The sequence below is a fragment of the Oncorhynchus tshawytscha genome, unplaced genomic scaffold (genome assembly GCF_018296145.1).
Source record: "Oncorhynchus tshawytscha isolate Ot180627B unplaced genomic scaffold, Otsh_v2.0 Un_contig_5802_pilon_pilon, whole genome shotgun sequence".
NCBI classification, from domain to species: domain Eukaryota; kingdom Metazoa; phylum Chordata; class Actinopteri; order Salmoniformes; family Salmonidae; genus Oncorhynchus; species Oncorhynchus tshawytscha.
The window spans coordinates 33,493-52,500 of NW_024609166.1; the positions used below are offsets into that span (position 1 = coordinate 33,493).

Consider the following 19,008-nt stretch of genomic DNA (forward strand, 5'->3'; position numbering starts at 1 on the left):
TCACATCAGGCTGTATCACATCAGGCTGTATCACATCAGGCTGTATCACATCAGGCTGTATCACATCAGGCTGTATCACATCAGGCTGTACAGGCTGTATCACATCAGGCTGTATCACATCAGACTGTATCACATCAGGCTGTATCACATCAGGCTGTATCATCAGGCTGTACAGGCTGTACAGGCTGTATCACCAGGCTGTATCAGGCTGTATCATCAGGCTGTCACACAGGCTGTATCACATCAGGCTGTACAGGCTGTATCACATCATCAGGCTGTATCACATCAGGCTGTACAGGCTGTATCACATCAGGCTGTATCACACCAGGCTGTACAGGCTGTATCACATCAGGCTGTACAGGCTGTATCACATCAGGCTGTACAGGCTGTATCACATCAGGCTGTACAGGCTGTATCACATCAGGCTGTACAGGCTGTATCACATCAGGCTGTATCAGGCTGTATCACATCAGGCTGTATCACATCAGGCTGTACAGGCTGTATCACATCAGGCTGTACAGGCTGTATCACATCAGGCTGTATCACATCAGGCTGTATCACATCAGGCTGTACAGGCTGTATCACATCAGGCTGTATCACACCAGGCTGTATCACAGGCTGTATCACATCAGGCAGGCTGTACATCAGGCTGTATCACATCAGGCTGTATCACATCAGGCTGTATCACATCAGGCTGTATCATCAGGCTCAGGCTGTATCACATCAGGCTGTATCACATCAGGCTGTATCACACCAGGCTGCTGTATCACACCAGGCTGTATCACATCAGGCTGTACAGGCTGTATCACATCAGGCTGTATCACATCAGGCTGTATCACATCAGGCTGTACAGGCTGTATCACATCAGGCTGTATCACACCAGGCTGTATCACATCAGGCTGTATCACATCAGGCTGTACAGGCTGTATCACATCAGGCTGTATCACATCAGGCTGTACAGGCTGTATCACATCAGGCTGTATCACATCAGGCTGTATCACATCACATCAGGCTGTATCACATCAGGCTGTATCACACCAGGCTGTATCACATCAGGCTGTATCACATCAGGCTGTACAGGCTGTATCACATCAGGCTGTATCACATCAGGCTGTACAGGCTGTATCACATCAGGCTGTATCACATCAGGCTGTATCACATCAGGCTGTATCACATCAGGCTGTACAGGCTGTATCACACCAGGCTGTATCACATCAGGCTGCTGTATCACATCAGGCTGTACAGGCTGTATCACATCAGGCTGTATCATCAGGCTGTATCACATCAGGCTGTCACACAGGCTGTATCACATCAGGCTGTATCACATCAGGCTGTATCACATCAGGCTGTATCACATCAGGCTGTATCACATCAGGCTGTATCACATCAGGCTGTATCACATCAGGCTGTATCACATCAGGCTGTATCACATCAGGCTGTATCACATCAGGCTGTATCCATCAGGCTGTATCACATCAGGCTGTATCACATCAGCTGTACAGGCTGTATCACATCAGGCTGTATCACATCAGGCTGTATCACATCAGGCTGTATCACATCAGGCTGTATCACATCAGGCTGTATACAGGCTGTATCACATCAGGCTGTATCACATCAGGCTGTATCAGGCATCATCATCAGGCTGTATCACATCAGGCTGTATCACATCAGCTGTATCACATCAGGCTGTATCACATCAGGCTGTATCACATCAGGCTGTACAGGCTGTATCACATCAGGCTGTATCACAGGCTGTACAGGCTGTATCACATCAGGCTGTATCACATCAGGCTGTATCACATCAGGCTGTATCACATCAGGCTGTACAGGCTGTATCACATCAGGCTGTATCACATCAGGCTGTATCAGGCTGTATCACATCAGGCTGTATCACATCAGGCTGTATCACACAGGCTGTACAGGCTGTATCAGGCTGTATCACATCAGGCTGTATCATCATCAGGCTGTATCACATCAGGCTGTATCAGGCTGTATCACATCAGGCTGTATCACATCAGGCTGTACAGGCTGTATCACATCAGGCTGTATCACATCAGGCTGTATCACATCAGGCTGTACAGGCTGTATCACATCAGGCTGTATCACATCAGGCTGTACAGGCTGTATCACATCAGGCTGTATCAGGCTGTATCACATCAGGCTGTACAGGCTGTATCACACCAGGCTGTATCACATCAGGCTGTACAGGCTGTATCACATCAGGCTGTACATCAGGCTGTATCACATCAGGCTGTACAGGCTGTATCACATCAGGCTGTATCACACCAGGCTGTATCACATCAGGCTGTATCACATCAGGCTGTACAGGCTGTATCAGGCATCAGGCTGTATCACATCAGGCTGTATCACATCAGGCTGTATCACACCAGGCTGTATCACATCAGGCTGTACAGGCTGTATCACATCAGGCTGTATCACATCAGGCTGTATCACATCAGGCTGTATCACATCAGGCTGTATCACATCAGGCTGTATCACATCAGGCTGTATCACATCAGGCTGTATCACATCAGGCTGTATCACATCAGGCTGTATCACATCAGGCTGTATCAGGCTGTATCACATCAGGCTGTACAGGCTGTATCACATCAGGCTCAGGCTGTATCACATCAGGCTGTATCACATCAGGCTGTATCACATCAGGCTGTATCACATCAGGCTGTATCACATCAGGCTGTATCACATCAGGCTGTATCACATCAGGCTGTCAGGCTGTATCACATCAGGCTGTACAGGCTGTATCACATCAGGCTGTACAGGTATCACATCTGTATCACACCAGGCTGTCACACAGGCTGTATCACATCAGGCTGTATCACATCAGGCTGTATCACATCAGGCTGTATCACATCAGGCTGTATCACATCAGGCTGTATCACATCAGGCTGTACAGGCTGTATCACATCAGGCTGTATCACATCAGGCTGTATCACACCAGGCTGTACAGGCTGTATCACATCAGGCTGTATCACATCAGGCTGTACAGGCAGGCTGTATCACATCAGGCTGTCACATCAGGCTGTATCACATCAGGCTGTATCACATCAGGCTGTATCACATCAGGCTGTACAGGCTGTATCACATCAGGCTGTATCACATCAGGCTGTATCACATCAGGCTGTATCACATCAGGCTGTATCACAGGCTGTCAGGCTGTATCACACCAGGGCTGTATACAGGCTGTATCACATCAGGCTGTACAGGCTGTATCACATCAGGCTGTATCACATCAGGCTGTATCATCAGGCTGTACAGGCTGTATCACATCAGGCTATACAGGCTGCAGGCTGTATCACATCAGGCTGTATCATCAGGCTGTACAGGCTGTATCACATCAGGCTGTACAGGCTGTATCACATCAGGCTGTATCACACCAGGCTGTATCACAGGCTGTACAGGCTGTATCACATCAGGCTGTACAGGCTGTATCACATCATACAGGCTGTATCACACCAGGCTGTATCACATCAGGCTGTACAGGCTGTATCACATCAGGCTGTATCACATCAGGCTGTACAGGCTGTATCACATCAGGCTGTATCACACCAGGCTGTACAGGCTGTATCACATCAGGCTGTATCACATCAGGCTGTATCACATCAGGCTGTACAGGCTGTATCACATCAGGCTGTATCACACCAGGCTGTATCACATCAGGCTGTATCACATCAGGCTGTATCACATCAGGCTGTATCACATCAGGCTGTATCACATCAGGCTGTATCACACCAGGCTGTACAGGCTGTATCACACCAGGCTGTATCACATCAGGCTGTACAGGCTGTATCACATCAGGCTGTATCACATCAGGCTGTATCACATCAGGCTGTACAGGCTGTATCACATCAGGCTGTATCAGGCTGTATCACATCAGGCTGTATCACATCAGGCTGTACAGGCTGTATCAGGCTGTATCACATCAGGCTGTACAGGCTGTATCACATCAGGCTGTATCACATCAGGCTGTATCACATCAGGCTGTACAGGCATCAGGCTGTATCATCAGGCTGTATCACATCAGGCTGTATCACATCAGGCTGTATCACATCAGGCTGTATCACATCAGGCTGTATCACATCAGGCTGTACAGGCTGTATCACATCAGGCTGTATCACACCAGGCTGTATCACATCAGGCTGTATCACATCAGGCTGTATCACACCAGGCTGTATCACATCAGGCTGTATCACATCAGGTTGTGATTGGGAGTCCCATAGAGCAGCACACAATTGGCCGGGGTAGGCCGTCATTGTAAATAACTGAAGTTGCTGCACTGAAGTTGTTGTCTCCTGCTGCCCTCCAGCTTCAAGAAAAGAACTGTCCATTTAGACACCAGCTAAATTGCCCAACTGTTGGTACAGGTCCAGGATCAGTTTACTCACAGATCTTTAGCTTTACCATTACAAGGTAAAAACACAACACAGACTTTAAATCGATGTCTAAAGGTAATTCCATCAAATATCGAGAACCACGTCCACTTGCAGACACCCATTCCACAAGGCAGATGGAGCATATGGAATAAATCAGAAAGTCTCCATGGACGATATCGGCCTACAGGGGAGATCCAGATGGAATGCCAGGTTGGAATCTAGAGCCTGCAGGTGTTCTGTTCTGTCCCAGAGAGTTCAGAAGTAGAATATGTTTGTTATGTTGCTATCAATTATCCCACCATTGTAGCATACAAATGAGCCTAATGGCCTACGATGGATCTACACGATCAGAACTCCCACAGCGCCATAGGAAGGTGTTACAGGCCTGTCATAGCTGGCTGCAGAAGATTGGATTTGATATAATCTGAAGGGTCACTTGTTCTAGGTCGCAAAGGTTGTCACACACCCTCACTCTCCGTTGAGATGATACTGGTGAGAGGATTATGAGATTTGCCGCTCACTTGTATGGCGCACCCCGGGCCCAGTGGAAGAACTTTCGCTCGATAGGCCAAAATACAAATAAAATATTAAGTTATGTGCGTCTTAAAACATTGCATTTCTTTAGGCCAAATAGTCTTTGAGCTGGTATGTGAAACCTTGCCGTTGTTTTTGTGTGTCGTTGAGGATGTAACTTGGATCCATTTGACTTCGCTGACACTTTCCTTTTCTGTGATAGGCCTACTTTTGTGCCGAGGAGGCAACGCCATAGAGGAGAATTGAAGTAAGCCTAGTCCTCCTTCTCCTCCTAGCATGGTAAGTGATGTATCTGTATATTAACCCATAAACAAAGGTGAGTTAAGAAGTTACTGTTGGCAATATTTCATAGGCTTAACACACAAAAGCCAAAATATAATCAACATATGTGTTCTTTCTAATAACAAGTAGCCTGAAATTGATTGATGCAAACATTAGATCAATTATTATTTAAAACCGTACAACTATCGTTAGGCCACAGTCTTTCCAAAGGTTCATATGAGATGCCTACGCGGGATAGGGATTATGGATGATAAATCCACGGTCATATTTAGTCAGATAATCCTGAGTTTTAGTAGAGCCGTTTACAGCCTGTAGAATTACAGACATCGGTGTGAAGTAACTTTTGCCAATTCATGACAATGTAGAAACAGTGTGTAGAAGGAATGTGTAGAAGGAATGTGTAGAAGGAATGTGTAGAAAGAATGTGTAGAAGGAATGTGTAGAAGGAATGGTTAGAAGGAATGTGTAGAAACAGTGTGTAGAAGGAATGTGTAGAAGGAATGTGTAGAAAGAATGTGTAGAAGGAATGTGTAGAAGGAATGTGTAGAAGGAATGTGTAGAAGGAATGTGTAGAAACAGTGTGTAGAAGGAATGTGTAGAAGGAATGTGTAGAAGGAATGTGTAGAAGGAATGTGTAGAAGGAATGTGTAGAAGGAATGTGTAGAAGGAATGTGTAGAAGGAATGGTTAGAAGGAATGTGTAGAAGGAATGTGTAGAAGGAATGTGTAGAAGGAATGTGTAGAAGGAATGTGTAGAAGGAATGTGTAGAAACAGTGTGTAGAAGGAATGGTTAGAAGGAATGTGTAGAAGGAATGTGTAGAAACAGTGTGTAGAAGGAATGGTTAGACAGGTGATTTGTCAACATGACATGATCTTGTAGGGGCTGCTTTTACTTTCTGACAGATGGATATGCGAACACAATATAAACCAATTTTGATTGGTCACAATATGTGAATGCTGATGGTCCTCCTATTGTCTCAGATCTTCAGGACGTTGGGGCCGACACGGTTAGAGCTTTGTCATCTAAGGACCTGTGACTGCAGTGACACGCGTGGAGCAGCGGCTTGGCGTGTGCATAGCGTGTGTTATCCTTGAGATGCGACCACCGCTCTGTGCCTTCCACAGCAAAACTCGGACATGGGCCGCGCACGGACACACAACCCCTGACCACCCTAAGGCACACCCCGCCCCCCTCCCTATCTCTTCCCCTCTATTTCCTTCCATCCCTCGCTCCCTCCAGCTCCCTCGCTATCAGTATGGTGTCTTTTGGTTCCTCCTGCTTGCCGTCCTTTGGCTCATTGGACCCTCCCCTGCTCACGCTGCTCACTTCCGTGTCGGGGTGGTAGGGCCGTGGTCATGTGACCCTCTCTTCTCCAAAGCGCTGCCGAGTGTGGCGGCCCAGCTGGCAGTCAACCGTATCAACAGGTAGGGATGAGTTCAACACAACTGTTACCAGAATCAGCAGGTAGGGATGAGTTCAACACAACTGTTACCAGAATCAGCAGGTAGGGATGAGTTCAACACAACTGTTACCAGAATCAGCAGGTAGGGATGAGTTCAACACACGTTTTTCCGAATTGATTAGTTGTTGGTTGCTAAGGCCGATTAGTTTATGAAATATGCTTACTTAAGTTATGCAGGGAAAAAATGCAACAAATACTTTTTATTCCGAACATAATCTTGTTTATTTAAAGGTATCTGTCCCTAATTTTCAAATGTCTATGGATGCCTTTGATCAACTAATCGATTGATCTGTCTGGTATGTATCAATAGAGACCCTGTCCTCTCACTGGCAGCCACTTTTGATTATGTCATTCTGGAAGAGAAATGTGAGACTTCCAGGGCTCTGGATGGGTTCATGGGCTTCTATACCAGGTTTGTTGTAATGTACATTACTTTTCTTTACAATATGTCCAAAAAAATCCTGTCAGGGTCCTACAGGGCGACTTGAGACGTTCATTCATTAATTCACCAGGGCTACAGGCTTCATCGGGCCGGCCAACCCTGGGTACTGTGACGCTGCATCGCTACTGGGCAAGGGCTGGAACAAGGTGGGTAGGAAATGTCTTGGAATCTATTCATGTAATGGATTGTATTCCATTCTGTTATATTCCATTCTATTCTCTCCTCTCCCCAGGCGGTGTTTTCGTGGGGATGTGTTGGCTATGAGCTGGATGATGTGCGGAGCCACCCTACCTTGCCCATTCCATGCCCCGACCCACCTGGGTGCTGATCAGCCTCATGCAGCACTTCCGCTGGGCACAAGTTGGCATCATTGCCTCCTCAGAGGAGAGCTGGGTGGAGACCTCCATCAAGGTACACACACGCACACACACACAACACACACACACACACACACACACACACACACACACACACACACACACACACACACACACACAAACACACACACACACACACACACACACACACACATACACACACACACACACACAAACACACACACACACACACACACACATACACACACACACACACACACACACACACACTTGTGCATGTGACATTAAAACTTGAAACGAGGTGCTGTTATGAAATGGAGATGAATACAAGCCGAATGGAATATGTACTGCAGTGGCGCAGCGGTCTCAGGCTGTGGCACAACCAGCCGTGATCGGGAGTCCCACAGGGAGGACCACAACTGGCCCAGTGTCGTCTGGGATAGGGAGGGTTTGGCCGGGGTAGGCCATCATTGTAAATAAGAATTTGTTCTTAACTGTCTTGCCTAGTTAAATAAAGGTTACATTGTGAATAATGTGACTGTAAAGGCCTCAGGAGTAAACCATTTAGAAGCCTTATATGGACCGACTACTTGGCTAATGCATGGCCAGGATAAGACAAACACCAGACACACTACTTGGCTAATGCATGGCCAGGATAAGACAGACACCAGACACACTACTTGGCTAATGCATGGCCAGGATAAGACAGACACCAGACACACTACTTGGCTAATGCATGGCCAGGATAAGACAAACACCAGACACACTACTTGGCTAATGCATGGCCAGGATAAGACAGACACCAGACACACTACTTGGCTAATGCATGGCCAGGATAAGACAGACACCAGACACACTACTTGGCTAATGCATGGCCAGGATAAGACAAACACCAGACACACTACTTGGCTAATGCATGGCCAGGATAAGACAAACACCAGACACACTACTTGGCTAATGCATGGCCAGGATAAGACAGACACCAGACACACTACTTGGCTAATGCATGGCCAGGATAAGACAGACACCAGACACACTACTTGGCTAATGTATGGCCAGGATAAGACAGACACCAGACACACGGTTGTTGAACCAGCTTTCGTTATAGCAGAGTAAGGGTGGCCTATAAGAGCTTGTTTTCTAATCAACAAAATGGAAAACAAACCATTTTTACAGAAAAATAACTGACATATTTATAAACACCAGTGTCACCAGGTTATCTAATCTCTCGTTCCACGATGGACATATTGAAAAATAACGTAAAATAACCTAAAATAACCAACAATAACCTACATAGATAACCTACATAGATAACCTACATAGATGTCCGATGATTGTTTTGTTTCTCCCAAACTTGATCTTTTCATAAAGCTTTGGTGATTAAGATTTATTTCAAAGCGTCTCATGAGCCAAACCCTTTATCCATAGTCTTGACGACTTGGCCAATGCACTAGGCAGGACAAAAAAAAGAAGCCTTCATTGAGAGGAGGGAAGACTATGCTTGTTTTTTAATTAAATGAAATGAAATGGGATAAAACACTTGTTTTTTACGTGTCTAAATACGAGGTTTATGGGCACAAAAAGCACATCTCTCGTGTTCCAATTGCATGTGGGAAACAGTGCGTCACGGCTGGATAGGCTGCGCATTCGTTGTGAAAATCCATAACCATTAGACCAACCATTCCCACTATACTGAAATTGGCACTTTGGCGCACGTTTTTCAGGATGCCCACCTCAGCGCAAGCAAGCTCATATAAAACAGGTCAATTACCAATCGTGGGTTTGAAAAGAGAAGAGCGAAGGCTTTAACAGATGGTGAGAGTTCGGCATTAACGCCGCCTTAACGTCAGACGAAAAGGCTTTTTCCAATAATAATAATCATGTTTTATTATTGTTATTGTTGTTATTCTTCTTCTTATTATTATTATTATTGTTATTTCTTTATTTTAACAGAATGTTACTGCGTTGGGCGCTAATAAAATACAATGTTTATTATTGTTATTGTTGTTATCATCATTATTATTATTTATTTATTTTAACAGAATGTTACTGCGTTGGGCGCTAATAAAATACAATGTTTATTATTGTTATTGTTGTTATCATCATTATTATTATTTATTTATTTTAACAGAATGTTACTGCATTGGGCACTTTTATACTGTAACTTTGTCCAATAAGGAACTATGACCTCTGACCTTTCTGCAGGTGGCCAACTCTCTGAGGAGTCATGGGATGCCGGTGAGGCTGGTGGTTACCATCGGTAACGACCCTGGTAGTGTCAGGAAGACCCTGGCCAAGCTCAAGAAGGTGGAGGACCTACGATGTGAGTACTGATATCATACACAAGGAGGAATGCTACTTTGACTCTAAATCTTTTGAAGAGAGGAAGCCACTTCACACTATCGAGAAAAACTTATGTTCAGTTTGAAAACTTCAAAAAGTGTGACCGGTTGTGATATGGTGGAACTCATACATTCACTTATTCAGTCAAGTCAAGTTAATTTCTTAGATTACCAGTAAGCTATAGGCACGTAGCCTTGAGGTAAGAGCTTTGGGCCAGTATTCAAATGGTCGCTGGTTTCGAATCCCAGAAAGACAATGAATGACATGGGGAAAAATCTGTAGTTGTGCCCTTGACCGAGCCACTTGACCCCAATCGCTCCAGGGGCGCTGGACAATCATGACCCCAGTTCCTGCGGGTGTCTCAGGGGAGTTGGGATATACAAGACACATTTCATTACACACTTGTGTGTAACAGGATAAACAGGATAAAGCACCCCAAAAAAACAAATAATTATAAGCTCTTCCTCTTTTTCTCTCCACTTTCCCCTGTATTCTCTCGTCACTCCCCCCTAGTGGTGATCATGTGTATGCACTCTGCCCTGATCGGAGGGGGACCTCAGAAGCTCCTGCTAGAAACAGCAAAGGACATGAGACTGACCGAGGGATCCCTGGTGTTTCTACCCTACGACACGCTACTCTACAGCCTACCCTACCACAATGTCACCTACCCTGCCCTGAGGAGCAACAGCAAGCTACTCAAGGTGATCAGTCTTGGTAGTTGTTATGTGTCAGCATATGTAAAGCGTATTTGTTGTGTGTCAGCATATGTAAAGCGTATTTGTTGTGTGTCAGCATATGTAAAGCGTATTTGTTGTGTGTCAGCATATGTAAAGCGTATTTGTTGTGTGTCAGCATATGTAAAGCGTATTTGTTGTGTGTCAGCATATGTAAAGCGTATTTGTTGTGTGTCAGCATATGTAAAGCGTATTTGTTGTGTGTCAGCATATGTAAAGCGTATTTGTTGCATAGTGTATGTATTTTCAGTTGAATTGTATCGCATTGACACCCTCTTGCCCAAGCTGTCTATTCTGTTGCCCATCTAATAACGATGATTACTAGTCTGACTTTAATCCTCAATCCCTTTTTAATGTGTGTATTGTTGTACTCACATGACTGAGGAAACTGTATGTGTGTTCTAAATCTGGCAAATAAAATGGATTCATTCATTTAATTTAAAGGCCTACGATGCCGTGTTGACAGTCACTATAGACTCTCCCAAGACATCTTTCTACCAGGCCTATCAGGAGGCTATAGACAGGGGAGAGATAGCGGGAAATGTCAAGCCAACACAGGTAAATACATACGGTGTGTGTGTGTGTGTGTGTGTGTGCGATAAGTTGAAAAATAAAAATACTTTCAAAGTCCAACCAAGCATCATCCTTTGATTCTTGACGGATTGCGGAAACCGTTTGGACTGAGATTTGTCAAACATGGATGTGAATAGGTTTATGCCTCATTATTTCTGCGTTGTTCACCATCTTGAACTCCCTCTCTGCTCTCTCCATCTCACTTTCCCGCCCATCTCTCCTCTCCAGGTGTCTCCTCTGTTTGGGACCATCTACAGCTCCGTGCTGTTCATGGCCCATGCTGTCCACAGGGTCAAGGCCTCAGGGAGTGGCTCTCTGGGGGAACCTGGCCCGACACACCCACAACCTGGCCTTCCAGGTACATGGATGATTTAATGTACAATGACTTATATGTGTCAATACTGTATTCACTTTTGGGCACTGGCCACCCAGGCCACTGGCCACATGGACACTGACGATTTAAAGGGGCAATCTGGGATTCAAACAACAAGAAAGTGGTTACCTCCAACCCTTTTTGGAGGAAACAGCTGAGGCTTGATGCTGGAGAAATGCAACCACAAAGTTATAGATGGAAATATGGATGAAGGACTGACCGTCCATGATGTCAACATGATGTTTTAATGACAGAATTATTATTCAACTCTAAACTCTGCCAGGGCTTCACACACACACACACACACACACACACACACACACACACACACACACACACACACACACACACACACACACACACACACACACACACACACACACACACACACACACACACACACTCCTAACCCTGTCTAAACAGTTCTGTGATCTGTTCCAGGGCTTCAGCCACCCTGTGAGGACCAACATGTCTGGAGCCGGCTTGGCTGACTATGTAATACTGGATACAGACGGGAAAACCTGGGACCTCAGGCCCACACACAGGTAGGATGGGAGAGTGACCCTAACACTACTGCATCCGTACAGAACAGACATGTGGCTGACATGGTGAGGTTAGGATAACGGTTATATGGTGACATGGTATGTTGATGATATTGGTGGTTAACGCAGTGGTATCAAACTCATTTTGCCCCGTGTGCTGTCTTCAATGAGGATGTATTTCCTCTCCGTCAAAATTAGCATCTGTAAATAGCCCATCCAACTACCTCATCCCAAAACTGTATTTATTTATTTATCTTGCTTCTTTGCACCCCAATATCTCTACTTGCACATTCATATATATATATATATATATATATATATATATATATTGCCTTACCTCCCTTATCCTACCTCATTTGCAAATACTGTATATAGACTTTTTCTACTGTGTTATTGACTCTGTTGTTGCTGTTTGTGTCGAACTGCTATGCTTTTTCTTGGCCAGATTGCAGTTGCAAATGAGAACTTGTTCTCAACTAGCCTACTTGGTTAAATAAAGGTGTTCTCAACTAGCCTACCTGGTTAAATAAAGGTGTTCTCAACTAGCCTACCTGGTTAAGTAAAGGTGTTCTCAACTAGCCTACCTGGTTAAATAAAGGTGTTCTCAACTAGCCTACCTGGTTAAATAAAGGTGTTCTCAACTAGCCTACCTGGTTAAATAAAGGTGTTCTCAACTAGCCTACCTGGTTAAATAAAGGTGTTCTCAACTAGCCTACCTGGTTAAATAAAGGTGTTCTCAACTAGCCTACCTGGTTAAATAAAGGTGTTCTCAACTAGCCTACTAGTAAATAAATGTCGTTCCACTTCATGATTGTGTCCCACTTGTTGTTGATTCTTCACAAAAAAATACAGTTTTATATCTTTATGTTTGAAGCCTGAAATGTGGCAAAAGGTCGCAAAGTTCAAGGGGGCCGAAATACTTTCGCAAGGCACTGTAAGTAGTACTTTAAAGTACTTTAAAGTATTTTTATTAAGTACTTTACACCACTGATTCTAAAGTATATTGAGTTTGTCCATTTAAAAATCATTTTTTAAAACTCAAACCACCTGTGGGTTGTATATTTGACACCCCTGTTCTACTGGATAGACATATTTCTGACATGGTGAGGTTAGGGTTAGTACTCCTACTACTAATGTTAACGACGCACTCTAGCCATGTTTGAACTTTAAGTGTTAAAATAGTACACACACTTAAAAAAATATGTTGTGAGCAGAATAGTTTTTTGTAGTTGTTGAAAGAACTGCATACTTCATGGTGTAGGCCACTCAAGGAGTTGATCTGAGGTCATCGGCCTTCTCCCTTTGCTTGAGGATCAATAGAGGAGCATTAGAGGACGGAGGAGGAAAAACTCACCCCTCCACTTGTGATGTCATGACGGACCTGGACCACCTATTGAGATGTGCCTTTTGTTAAGTAAATCAGGTGTTAAATGAGGTGAAAAGGAGACAGGAGTGAGACTTTAACCATTACCCCTTCCCATACAGGATAGAGATGACTGCTGACATGGTGTTAAATGAGGTGAAAAGGAGACACGACTGAGACTTTAACCATAACCCCTTCCCATACAGGACAGAGATGGCTGCTGACATGGTGTTAAATGAGGTGAAAAGGAGACACGACTGAGACTTTAACCATAACCCCTTCCCATACAGGATAGAGATGGCTGCTGACATGGTGAGGTTCCTGGGTAGAGATATCAACTTCCCACACGGTATCTCCCCAAGACTGACTCCAACTGCTGGTTCATCAAAGGCATCATCTGCACTGGAGGTACACACACAGATGCTGACACACACGCGCAGATATATGCAAAAACACACAGACACATGCCAATATTCCTCCATAAAGCATGGCATTAGTAACATAAAGCATGGCATTAGTAACATAAAGCATGGCATTAGTAACATAAAGCATGGCATTAGTAACATAAAGCATGGCATTAGTAACATAAAGCATGGCATTAGTAACATAAAGCATGGCATTAGTAACATAAAGCATGGCATTAGTAACATAAAGTCACACCGTTTTCTTTCAATCACTTTGTTTGTGGTACATTTTCACAAAATATATCATCAAAATGGACGGACCAAGGCGCAGCGTGATTTGAGTTCCAGATATTTATTTAAAGTGAAACTTCTCAACAAACCAAGCAACGACCCGTGACTAGGTGGTGCAACAAGCACAAACACAATATCCCACAATGCAGGTGGGAACAGGGACACCTTAAGTATGATCCCCAATTAGAGACAACCAACATCAGCTGCCTCTAATTGGGAACCATACCAAGAGCACCAACATAGAGATGAAAAGACTAGAACACCCCCTAGTCACACCCTGACCTACAACACCATAGAGAGCCCTTGGTTCTCGGGACAAAATGGCAGATTTTTTCGAAACACTAAGCACATTTTCAAATGACTAAGTACAACAAACAAATTCACTAAATTCACCAAATCACTCTTTTAATTCGGATGCATATTCAATCTCAGTATCTGCTTTTCAAGATGCGATATTCACTTCACTTTTGATATGATTTTCTTGTCATTGGTTTACAGCATAATAAACTAGCAGTTAATCAAACTGCTCAAATCTGATACCGAACCAAAATGATGTAATTAAATCAAATCCAATGTTTATTAGTCACATGCCCCGAATACAGTGAGATGTTTACTTACGAGCCCCTGACCAACAATGCAGTAAAAACAAACACAGATATGAATAAGAAATGAAAATGAACAAGTAATTAAAGAGCAGCAGTAAAATAACAATAGTGAGACTATATACAGGGGGTACCGGTACAGAGTTAATGTGGAGACTATATACAGGGGTGCCGGTACAGAGTTAATGTGGAGACTATATACAGGGGTACCGGTACAGAGTTAATGTGGAGACTATATACAGGGGGTACCGGTACAGAGTCAATGTGGAGACTATATACAGGGGGTACCGGTAAAGAGTTAATGTGGAGACTATATACAGGGGTACCGGTACAGAGTTAATGTGGAGACTATAAACAGGGGGTACCGGTACAGAGTTAATGTAGAGACTATATACAGGGGTTCCGGAACAGAGTCAATGTGGAGACTATATACAGGGGTACCGGTACAGAGTTAATGTGGAGACTATATACAGGGGGTTCCGGTACAGAGTCAATGTGGAGACTATATACAGGGGGTACCGGTACAGAGTCAATGTGGAGACTATATACAGGGGTTCCGGTACAGAGTCAATGTGGAGACTATATACAGGGGGTACCGGTACAGAGTCAATGTGGAGACTATATACAGGGGGTACCGGTACAGAGTTAATGTGGAGACTATATACAGGGGTACCGGTACAGAGTCAATGTGGAGACTATATACAGGGGGTACCGGTACAGAGTCAATGTGGAGACTATATACAGGGGGTACCGGTACAGAGTTAATGTGGAGACTATATACAGGGGGTTCCGGAACAGAGTCAATGTGGAGACTATATACAGGGGGTACCGGTACAGAGTCAATGTGGAGACTATATACAGGGGGTTCCGGTACAGAGTCAATGTGGAGACTATATACAGGGGTTCCGGAACAGAGTCAATGTGGAGACTATATACAGGGGGTTCCGGAACAGAGTCAATGTGGAGACTATATACAGGGGTTCCGGTACAGAGTCAATGTGGAGACTATATACAGGGGGTTCCGGAACAGAGTCAATGTGGAGACTATATACAGGGGGTACCGGTACAGAGTCAATGTGGAGACTATATACAGGGGTACCGGTACAGAGTCAATGTGGAGACTATATACAGGGGATACTGGTACTGAGTCAATGTGGAGACTATATACAGGGGATACTGGTACAGAGTCAATGTGGAGACTATATACAGGGGTTCCGGAACAGAGTCAATGTGGAGACTATATACAGGGGGTACCGGTACAGAGTTAATGTGGAGACTATATACAGGGGTACCGGTACAGAGTCAATGTGGAGACTATATACAGGGGGTTCCGGAACAGAGTCAATGTGGAGACTATATACAGGGGTTCCGGAACAGAGTCAATGTGGAGACTATGTACAGGGGGTTCCGGAACAGAGTCAATGTGGAGACTATATACAGGGGGTTCCGGAACAGAGTCAATGTGGAGACTATGTACAGGGGGTACCGGTACAGAGTCAATGTGTTGGGCAGAGTTATTAATGTACATGAAGGTAGAGTTATTAAAGTGACGATGCATAGATGATAAAAACAGAGAGTAGCAGTGGTGTATAAAAGAAGGGGGTCAATGCAAATAGTCTGGGTAGCCATTTGATTAGGTGTTCAGGAGTCTCATGGCTTGGGGGTAGAAGCTGTTTAGAAGCCTCTTGGACCTAGACTTGGCACTCCGTGCGGTAGCAGAGAGAACAGACTATGACCAGGGTGGCTGGAGTCGTTGACAATTTTTCTTCCTCTGACACCACCTGGTATAGAGGTCCTGGATGACAGGAAGATTGGCCCCAGTGATGTACTGGGCTGGACGCACTACCATCTGCAGTGCCTTGCGGTCGGAGGCCGAGCAGTTGCTGCACCAGGCAGTGATGCAACTAGTCAGGATGCTTTTGATGATGCCGCTGTAGAATCTTTTGAGGATCTCAGGACCCATGCCACATCTTTTCAGTCCCCTGGGGAGAATAGGTTTTGTCGTGCCCTCTTCACAACTGTCTTGGTGTGTTTGGACCATGTTAGTTTGTTGGTGATGTGGACGCCAAGGAACTTGAAGCTCTCCACCTGCTCCACTGCAGCCCCGTCGATGAGAATGGGGGCGTGCTCAGTCCTCTTTTTCCTGTAGTCCCCAATCATCTCCTTTGTCTTGATTACGTTGAGGGAGAGGTTGTTGTCCCAGCACCACACGGCCAGGTCTCTGACCTCCTCCCCTTAGGCTGCCTCGTCGTTGTCGGTGATCAGGCCTACCACTGTTGTGTCATTGAAAAACTTAATGATGGTATTGCAGTCGTGCCTGGCAGTTCAGTCATGAGGGAACAGGGAGTACAGGAGGGGACTGAGCACGCACCTCTGGGGGGTCCCTGTGTTGAGGATCAGCATGGCGGATGTGTTGTTACCTACCCCTACCACCTGGGGGCGGCCCGTTAGGAAGTCCAGGACCATTTGCAGAGGGAGGTATTTAGTCCCAGGGTTCTTAGCTTATTGATGATCTTTGAGGGCACTATGGTGTTGATGTTGAACGCTGAGCTGTAGTCACTGAATAGCATTCTCACATAGGTGTTCCTTTTGTCCTGGAGGGAAAGGGCAGTGTGGAGTGCAATAGAGATTGCGTCATCTGTGGATCTGTTGGGGCGATTTTTGCAAATTGTAGTCGGTCTAGGATTTCTGGGATAATGGGGTTGATGTGAGCCATGGCCAGCCTTTCAAAGCACTTCATGGCTACAGACGTGAGTGCTATGGGTCGATAGTCCTTTAGGCAGGTTACCTTAGTGTTCTTGGGCACAGGGACTATGGTGGTCTGCTTGAAACATGTTGGTATTACAGACTCGGACAGGGAGAGGTTAAACATGTCAGTGAAGACACTTGCCAGTTGGTCAGCGCATGCTCGCAGTACACGTCCTGGTTATCCGTCTGGCCCTGCGGAATGTTGACCTGTTTAAAGCTCTTACTCACATCGGCTGCAGAGAGCGTGATCGCACAGTCATCTGGAACAGCTGGTGCTCTCATGCAGTGTTATTTGCCTCGAAGCGAGCATAGAAGCAGTTAGGCTCGTGTCACTAGGCAGCTCTCGGCTGTGCTTCACTTCGTACTCTGTAATGGTCTGCAAACCCTGCCACATCTGACGAGCGGCAGAGCCGGTGTAGTACTATTAGCTTATATATAGTTTGTTAATAACTGCTGAACACCAAAACATTCTATTTATTTACCTCACAAATGTATCAGTTTGACATCAATTTATATTGGAAAGTAAAACCAAATCATGTATGGATGTGGCTGTAAATATTACATCATCTGTCTCCATCAGCCAGTGTGCTTCAATAGGACAAAGACTCCTTATGTGCTACCATTATAGCGTAGTGTACAATGCACTGCTGAAATACCTGGAATTATACAGTATATAATACATTGCACATTTTTACCGTAGCCGACTGCTTTAAAATACCACTATATCTGATTATTTGACCTACGTACTGTATGTACTGTTGTACTCTGTGTACTGTAGTACTGTATGTATTGTATAAGGATAATGAAACTAAAATTGTGCATGTCAAGTTATATTCAAATTCTGTATGGAAAATTACATTTACCATCTAATATTTGTGCGTTCAGCACTTCAAAAATAACAGTTTTTAAAACGTGTATCTCATGTGTTTTGCTATTGGACTTAACATTAGTTAAAATGACTAAATGACTAAATGGTGAGCATTTAGTCATCTGATGTATTGATGACTAAACTAAATGTTCTCATGGTATTTCAGTAGATTTTGCATGAGTGACTCAGGGGTGAAAGATGTGTAAAACTCCAATGAATGCACAATCAAAGGTTCTGAACAGAAGATAGGGGGTATTACAAGTGTTATCAGTTTAGAGTTTTGTACTTAAAGACTTTTGAAAATACTTGTGAAAAATGTGTGAAAAATGTGTGAAATGTTTTCCCCAGGTGTGGATCCGTTCTCTGCTGTTAGGATCTTCCTGGGATTCGTCCAGACGGGTTTCGTCTTGTTTATTCTAACCTACTGCATCAAGTAAAGCTCTACAACATGATCTTGTCTATACAGTTCTTCTCACACATGTTCCACTATACGTACTGGCCACAATTCCAAACTAAGGGGAAAGATAGGCACCATCTTAACTTTTAACATCTTAGTTGTCTGACCAGTTGAGTTGGCTGAACTGTCCCTGAATTGTTAGCATTGGCCCTTTTAAGGGCCACCCCTAGAGTGAATGTTGGTTATCCTATTGGTTATGGTCTTAATGAGGTCAACCATCCATCATTTCTCTTTGTTTATGTCTCTGTCTCTTGTTGTCT

At 44.6% G+C, this 19,008-nt stretch overlaps 1 pseudogene; it reads left to right on the forward strand.

Moving 5' to 3' along the window:
• Window positions 1-4,869: 4,869 nt before the first annotated feature.
• LOC112236600 overlaps window positions 4,870-19,008 on the forward strand; it is a 26,829-nt pseudogene continuing 12,690 nt past the window's right edge.